The sequence below is a fragment of the Choloepus didactylus genome, chromosome 6 (assembly GCF_015220235.1).
Source record: "Choloepus didactylus isolate mChoDid1 chromosome 6, mChoDid1.pri, whole genome shotgun sequence".
NCBI lineage: Eukaryota > Metazoa > Chordata > Mammalia > Pilosa > Megalonychidae > Choloepus > Choloepus didactylus.
In genome coordinates, this window is record NC_051312.1 from 89,683,381 (window position 1) to 89,692,387 (window position 9,007).

Below are 9,007 nucleotides of genomic sequence, written 5' to 3' on the forward strand. Positions count from 1 at the left end.
AGAACAAATGATACAGCCTGCCATATTTGGTCCTGGATTCTTCAACAGCCATCCACGATTATGAGTTCTCATGGGTGCTGTCCTTTACTGCCACGACTTTAATTACCATCTCTTTCTCTAGCCAGGATCTCTCTCTGAAGCTTCCTTCTAGATGATCTACCGTCCTGTCTGATGCACCGTCTAATGTCCCAAGCTGAGCTCATCATTTTCCCCCTGAAGCCGCTCCTCCTCCTGTGCTCCCCATCTCTGTGACAGCCCCCTCACTCCCACCTGGCCACCAGGCCAGCACCCTGAGGTCCTCCTAGACACCACTCCCCATAGGCGGTCTGCCATGGGAACTCGGAAAGAGCAACTGGAGCTCCTGGAGTCCCCAAGTTTCCAACTCTAGAGATTCTGTCTCCAAAACAACTAAACATCTTTCCAACCACTCTCCGACCCTGTGGCTCCAAGGTCCCAGCCCTAGGCTGGGCTCCATCATCTCAGACTCATCACTCTCTTCCTGCCTCCTCTCCTGCCCTCCCCCGTCCATCTCCCACCCCTTCTAACTCGGATCTGACTGTAACATTCCATTGATTGAAACTCTGCAGGGGCTCCCCTTTCCTGGACCCTCAGCAGCACATGCCAGACCCTCTACCGGGAGTGTCTTTTCCCTGGTCCACCTGGAAGACCCAGCCCCAGTGTCCCCTCCTCTAGGATGCCTTCCCTCGGCCTCTGGGTAAGTATGCAAGGAAAGTGGGAAGGAAGGATTCAATAGGAAGGGCCTCAGTCTGCAGTGCAGCTCTGAGAGAATCGGGGAGCTCGGTGGGGAGCCCCAGAGCAAAACATCACCTGTTAGAGGAGCCCCACATTGGGCAGAAATGACTGGGCCCTGGTTCTCCTGCCGTGCTGGGTTATTAGCTGGGGCCACCCAGGAGAGTGCAGCTCACCCTGGATGCTGCAGCAGGTCCCAAAGCACTGCAGTGGAGGCTGCGGCTAACCACCTCCTTGCTGCAGGTTCTCCCTTGAAGGGAGATGTGAGCAGTGAACCTCCATAGCTTGATTGATGCCTAATGTTCGAAGGGATTTAAGAACTGCTTGGGCCAGCAGGTGCCCCATCTTACACGTGAGAGAACTGAGACTCAGCAAGAGGAAGTGATTTGCCCAAAGTCACCCAGCATGTAAACCAATATGCAAACCCAGGTTTTTCTGACTCCCAACTCGGCACTTTTCTATCTTGTTGCTGACTTGAAATCATAGCTGGACTTGGGTGTAATGGGTGAGAGAATGGCAAGTGGGACTTCAAGCCAGGGCTCAGGTGTCATCTCCTCCGGGAAGCCTTCCATGGAGCATAAGCTCTTTTCTGGACTCTCACAGGCCCCTGTGCTACCCTCTGTCCACTCATTTACCAGCTGGTTCTGTGAATGTCAGTTTGCAAGTGTGCCTCCCCAGCAGCCCATGTCCCCAGCACCCAGGGACCATTCCATCATGGCCATTGTTGCCTCCTTTTACTGTTGCACTTTATGGGCAGCCCAGTGTTCCTGGGTGGGGAGAGCAATTAGTTTTTCTCTTCATTGCTTCCTTCCTTTCTTTAGTCTGTCTATCTATCATCTATCTATCTATCTATCTATCTATCTATCGATCTATCGATCTAAAGAGAGATATTACTTTGTGTTCCGTGTTGTTCCAGATGCTGGGGAGCCAGCTGTGAATATCCCTGCCTTCTTAACATTTACTTTCCAGCAGAGTGAGATAGACAATATGCAAAACAAATTAAATGAATGGTACATTAGATGGGATGTGTGCTGAGGACAAAAGAAAGAACAGCGCAGGCTGAGGTGAGGGGAGCTACCATTTTAAATAAAGTGGTCAGGGAAGGTGACTGTCTTAGTTTGCCAGGGTTGCTATGACAAATACAACACAGTGAGTTTGCTTTAATCCACAAGAATTTATTGGCTCATGGTTTTGGAGGCCAGAAATCCCAAATCAGGGTGTCAGGAAGGTCATGCTTTCTCTAGGAGTCTGTGGCATTCTTGGGACAGCAGTCTTCTGTCACATGGTGAGTCCTTGGTCTCCGGTGGCTTTCTCTGACTTTTGGCTCCTATGTCTTCTGGCTACTCCCAGAATTTCTGGTTTCTATTGACTGACTGCATCTGAATTTCTTCTCTATATAAGACCTCCAGTAACAGAGATTAAGACCCACTCTGATTCAATTTGGCCACGCCTTAAAAGATGTCTTCAAAAGGTCCTATTTACAAATGGTTTCATACCTACAGCAATTCAGATTAAGAACATGTCTTTTGTTGGGGTACATGATTCAACCTGCCATAGTGACATCTGAGTAAAAACCTGAAGCAGATGACAGTGCAAAGGCCCCGAGGTGGGGCATGCCTGGCATGTTCAAGCTGGAGGCCAGCGTGGCTGGAATGGAGGGAGTGGTGGGGGGAGATGAGGTCTCCGAGGCCGCAGAGGCCCAGATCTCAGAGGGCCTGGAGCCCACAATAAGGAGTCTGACTTTTACTCCAACTGCAAAGTTCTAAGCAAGGGGGTGTCATGCTTTGACTTGTGAGTTGAGAGGATCCCTCTGGTTGCTGGACTGAGACCAGACCATGGCGGCATAGGGTAGAGGCAGGGAGAGCAGAAGGTGGCAACCCAGGCGGGAGGCGATGGGGGCTCAGAGTGTGGGCAGTGGTGGTGTGAGAAGTAATCAGGTTCTGGGATGTCTGTTGAAGGCACAGTCACAGGATTTTCTGACAAATTGAACATGGATGTTATGAGAGAAAGAGAGGAGTCAAGGATGACCCCAAGTTTTTGGCCTGAACACCTAGAAGATGGCGTTGCCATTGTCTGACCCAAGGAAGAGGACAGGAGGAGTAGGTTTGGGGGGCAGATCAGGCTTCAGGTTTGGATGTGTTCATTTTCAGGTGTCTCTTAGGTAGCCAAGTGGACATGTCGAGCACAGAGTTGGCTATACAATCTGGGGTCTGGGAGAGGTCCAGAAACTTGGGAGTTGTAGACAGACAGAAAATATTGAAAGCCTGGCGATTGGATGAGATTGTCAAGAAAATGGGGTGGATGGAGAAGAGGACCAAGGCCTGAGCTGCGGGGCTCCAACATCGAGGAAGGAGGAGGAGCTGCCACAGAGACCGGGAAGGAGCCTTCAGGAGGTGGGGAAGGCCGAGCGTGCAGGGTTCCGGAAGGCAAGTGAGGAATGTGTATCCCGGGGATCTGGCCTGCATGGGCAGATGTGAGAGGAGCACTGAGACTCAGTCTTGGATTTAGGAACACAGAGGTCTCGGTGACCTTAAAAGAACAGACTCGGTGGGGTGACAGAGGCGAGAGACTGTGGAGAGTGGACTTAAGAGAGAATGGAAGGAAAGGAATTGGTGGCTGAGATAGAGACCACTCTTTTTAGGAGTTTTGATGTAAATGGAAGGAAAGAAGGGGGCTAAAGAGGTAAAACCAGAGAAGGTTTTTATAAGATAGAATGTGTGTGTACTGATGGGAAAGATCCAGAGAGAAAAGCTGAAGATCTCAGAGAAAGAGCAGATGCTGGAGTGATGCCCGAGTGGGTGAGGGCGGGCGGCGTCTAGCACAGAGAACAGGGGTGCTCTGCAGGAGCTTGGGCAGCCTTAGGCGAGGTGGTGGCAGGTAGAGCCTTCCACACAGGTCAGGTGGTCGGCAGATGGGGTGGTGGGAGCCCGTGGGGGTTCTTTCCTGGTTGCTTCCATTTTCTCAGTGAATCAGGAAGCAAGAGCATCAGCTGGGACGCGGGTGGGGACCAGACTTTGGCACTGGGGCTGGGGGGGGTGGGGGAGCCAGAGAAGTGAATGTACTTGGGGCATCTGGGCTCAGGGGACACAGATGAAGCACCAGGAGGTTGGGGGGTGGGGGGTGAGGCTCTGACCCCAGCCCCTCCACCGAACTACAAGTTCTTCCCTGGTGGTTAGTGGGCCAGGCAGGACAGTGTGGTCATGCGACCACATGACTTTGGCCAGGGTGTAGGGAGAAGCAACAGGCCCAGGAAGTTTCAGTCTTCTGGGGTTGTATTTACATATTTAAGCAAAGCCAACCCCTCCCTGTTCCATACTGGAACAGAATGTGAGCGAGGGCGGGGGGGAGGGTTTGTCTAGCAAAGCTTCTTTGGAGTGGTCTTCTAATGCTCCTGTGGCCCAATGCCAGGGCCCGTAACATGCCCAGAGGGTGGACCCTGTCACCATCAGCTCGTTAGAAAACAGAGAGCCCATCTTGCTGATAAGAGCTGGTGTTAGGCTGCCCTGTCTGATTTTTACTCTCCCTGCACTTATGTTTCTGCCCTTTTGGCAGAGGCGACTTTTCCTAAATTACTTTTTAACATGTGTTCACATGCTTCTAAAATAAAACAGGACAAGTTCCACTCAGCTGTTTCTTTTCTCCGTGTCAGGCATTGGTAAAGGCCTGGGCTCCATCCAGGGGCCTGCCCGTGTCTCCCCACCCTGAACCCACCGCATGTGGTTGGGTTTGGGGGTCCTGCTGGGTGCCACCAGGCACCTACCCCTCCCTGGGTCCTCCCCTGCCTCCAGGTCCTGACTTGGGCTCTGAGTATTCCTTGGACTCTGGAGCCCCACTGCTGAGCTGTCCTGCCGAGTTGGGGTGGCACATGCTGAGCCTCGGGTTATTGTGACCAGCCAGCTGGGCCCACCCAAGGATGTCCTTGCCTTTTACCTCCTAGCCAGTCCCGGCTCCCCAGCTCCCTCCTCTTCCCACCTGCCCCCCATCAAGGCACCCAGAATACCCTGGCTAGCTCCGGAGCTAGACATCATGGCCTTTCTCTGAAAATGTTGAAGGGAGAAGGAGCTCGTGTTTTCTGAATTCCTCTGATGCCTGTCAGGCATTGTGCTAGGCACACGTGGCCAACATTTCTGCTAGTTCCCTGATATCTGTGCCCTCCTTCTTCCATGGGAATAGCATTCCTGATTTTTACCTGGGCTTATGATCCCTTGGAATAAAGAATACATTTCAGATTCACAAGCAGCTGTCTGTAGCCATGTGACTAAAATTATGGCTAATGCAATGTAAACAGAATTGCTGTGGACAATTTCTGGAAAGTGTCCTTAAGGGGGTGGGAGGTATACTTCTTTGGTCCTTTTTCCAACCTGCTGCCTGGAACATAGATGTAATGGCTGGTGCTCTGGCTGCTATCTTGATCTTTGAAGACAAAGTCCACTCACTAGGAATGGTGGAGCCATGAGCTGTCAGAACCGCTGAACATTCTATACTTCTGGCTTTTTATCTGAGAGGAAAACAAATTCTCTCAATTAAGCCACTGTTATTCTGGGGTTCTGTTACAGCTTACTTACAGTGATATTTCACTTTGCATGAATTGTAGTTTTCATTGTCACTTACACAGCCCTGCTGTGTGGATGCTACTCACCTCATTTTAAAGAAGAGGAAAAGGAGGCTCAGAGATTTTAAGCGAGTGACCTAAGGCTCCCTTGCCAGTGTGAGGCTAAAGTGGAGTCACGCACTGGTCGCTCTGATTCCTGGGTCCTTCTCTCTCTGGGAGCCCTTGGAACCACACCCAGGCTGACCTATCTGGGTGCCTGGGCTTTGGATTGACCAACCCCCTCAGTTTCCCAGGGTCCAAAAACATCGAATAAGCAGGAAGAATCCAGCTATGACTGGTCAGGGCTGTCCCAGGGTGACCAACCATCTGGTTTGCCCAGGACTATCGACTATCCTGAATTTAGCACTGAAAGTCCCACGTCCCAGGAAACCCCTTGGTACTGGCCGTAGTCCATCCAGTACCTGCTGCTGACCCCGTGGACACCCCAACCCTGAGCCATCATAACCTGCCAATTTCCAGGCATTTGTGAACTGTTTTAATCATCTCCTCGACCTCCCCTTCCATCCCAGCCCCCAGCCCGCCGTGAGAGCTTTCTGGTCAAGGGCTGGGGCAGGAGGTTAAAGGATTAAGGAAATGAGGCTCTGCTAGGCCAGCAAGAAGTAACAGCCCAAATTACATCCTGATTTGCTCTTGCACTGGCCTTGGAGGACAGCAGCCCCTGTACCTGTCCTGACTCTCCACTGTCCCCTGACTCTGCATATCTTGGGAGCCCAAGAAAGCAGTGTCTACCTGCTGGGGTCAGAGGCAGTCAGCTGAGCTCCTCACCCTGCAGGTGCCCACCCATCCATCTCTCCATCCAAGCACCCACCAAGCCTGGCTGGGCACCGACTCAGTACAGCACAGGGGCTCACACTCAGAAAGGCTTGAGACAAATCCCAACCCTACCTTGGCCCAGTGATTTCCCCTTTTGAGCCTCTGTTTCTTCTTCTGTAAAAAAGGATAACAGCACCCATATCATAAAGTTGTAGCAAGGATTAATGAGACGAGGCACGGTGCCTGGCACACAGCAAACACATGACAAGGTTGTTGTCGTTGCTATTGTTATCGTATGACAGCCTCTCTGTGCCAGGCAACCCTGAGCTGGATGCCGGGGACCCGATGGTCAACCAGAAGCCATCCAGGGACTCCTCAGAGAACTCACAGTCTGATGGGGAGATGTGACACAAGACAATTAATAAATGGAAACAGTTGCTTTAATGGAAGAGTGAACAAGGTGCTGTGGGAGCACCGAGGAAGAGGGGAGTCTCTAGGGGGCCCATGGTAGTCAGAGAATTCGTCCTGGAGGAGGCAGAGCTTGGGAGGAAGCTTGGAGAGGAGTCGCATTTTGCCAGGAGGATTCAGGGGGCACAGGGAGGGGAGCTTCTCGCCACTCTAAGATTCTCTAGTCATGTGACAGGAGGGGACACGGGGCTCTTCTGGTTTGCTGGAGTCTCAGCAGGGCCTCCGGGGCTGAGGACAGGAGGGCCCAAGCACCCCGCGTCCTGAATGGATTGTCAGGCCATTTGCAGGACCGGCAAAGGGTGTGCTCCCAGACCTGTCCCGCCGACCTCCACCCATCACCCACCGGTGATTTCTCGGAGAGAATTGTCAGTTGGCTCTGAGTTGCCCCTCTTCCCCGTTAAGCCAAATGAGGAGTTTTAAGTAACTGCTCAGACAACTTGACACATATTTTTGTTTGCTAAAGTTTACAAAATGCAATATACCAGAAATGGGTTGGCGTTTACAATGGGGTTTATCAGCTTACACGTTTACAGTTCTTAGGCTGTGAAAATGTCCAAATCAAGGCATCAACAGGACAATACCTTCTCCCTGAAGACCGACACACGGTGATGTCTGCTGGTCTCTCCCTTCTCTCCCGGTTTCGTTGTTTCCAGCTTCTGGCTTCGTGGCTTCCTCTCTGAGCTTCTCAGGGGCTTTTTCCTGTGAACTTCTCTGGCTTTCTCCTGTGTCCTCTCTCTGTCTTTTATCTTCTCATAAAGGACTCCAGAAAGAGGATTAAGAGCCACCCCGAGGCACTCCTCAACTGAACTAACATAATCGAAAGGTCCCACCACAGTGGGTCTAAACCCACAAGAATGGGTTAAAAGAACATGAACTCTTTTGGGGTACATACAGCTTCAAACCATCACAACATGTGCACTTGGAATTTAGGGGACCCGGGGACCAGAAATGCCTTGCACATTGTAGATTCTAAAGGCAGGGGGCTGTGGGTGTGGCCGAATGGGGAGGACCAAGGCCACTCCAGAAAGCACTGACACTGCGGGTGTAGACTGGACAAAGGACGCCTGATATTCCAGTGGAGCAGGTGAGGGCCTGTGGAAGGGAGCCGGACAGTGTCCAGCTGCTAAGGACCACTTGGCAGGGGCGATGCGAGATCCCAATAGAAAGAGGGAACCGCTGAAAACCATGGCTGGGGGAGAAGTTGAAAACCAGAGGGGGGCATTACTTCTATATTTCTATAAACTAGTATTTCTATATACTAGCAGTAGGGGAAATGAAGTTCTAAATAAATGGGAAATTGAAATGTAAAAATACCATTTATGTGCTCACTTTGGCAGCACATATACTAAAACTGGAACATACAGAGAAGATTAGCATGGCCCCTGAGCAAGGATAACACACAGATTCATGAAGCATTACATATTCAAAAAAAAACCATTTATAACAACAAAAATATGAAATTCTTATGATAAATTTAATAAACTATATAAGACCTGAACATTGAAAACTATAAACTTTGCTTAGAGAAATTAAAACTAACTTTAGAAAATGGAAAGATATACTGTGCTTATGAATTTGAAGACTCAATATTTTTAAGATATTTCCAAATCAGTCTATAGATGCGATACCATCCCAATCAAAATCCAAGAAGACTTTTTTGTTGAATTTGACAAGCTGATTCTAATACTTTTATGAAAAGGTAAAAGATCTGGAAACAGAAAACAATCTTGAAAAAGAATAAAATCAGAGGATTCATACCACCTGATTTCAATAAATAAAGCTAATTATAATTAGCTTTGTGTGCAATTGGTGAACGGATAGACATATACCAATGTCACAGAATAGAATCCAGAAACAGGCCTACCCATTTGTGATCAAATTATATCAACAAAGGGGCCAAGTGAGAAAAAGGACCTCATTCATGGAAATTAGCTTGAAATAATGGATCTAAATGTCTAACCTAATACTCTAAACCTTCTAGAAGAAAACAGCAGGGTCATCTTTGTGACCTCAGGATAGGCAAAGATTTCTGAGATAGAAGACAACCATGAACCGTAAAAGGAAACATTGCCAAATTGGACTCCATCAGAACAAAAAAAAAAAAAAAAACTTTTGCTCTTTAAACCATGCTTTTGGAAAATGAAAAGGCAAGCCTCAAACTGAGAGACAATATTTATAATAGATATATCTTGTATACAGAACATGTACAGAACTATTTTAACTCAGTAATGAGACAACCTGAAAATTGATGGGCAAAACAAAAACAAAACAAAAAACTGGTGGGCAAAAAATAATTTGAATGATTCATCACAGAAGACATGAGTATGGCATTTTAGACCCATGGAAAGATGCTCAACATCATTACTCATTAAGAAAATGCAAATTAAAATCAAAATGAGATACCATTACACTCCCAGTAGCCTG

General features: G+C 49.1%; 1 non-coding gene across 1 annotated transcript; it reads left to right on the top strand.

Moving 5' to 3' along the window:
- The first annotated feature begins 7,904 nt into the window (after window positions 1-7,904).
- On the top strand, window positions 7,905-8,010 carry LOC119538983. Its single transcript, XR_005217758.1, has one exon. It is a non-coding gene; the product is annotated as a U6 spliceosomal RNA (small nuclear RNA).
- The last annotated feature ends 997 nt before the right edge of the window (window positions 8,011-9,007 follow it).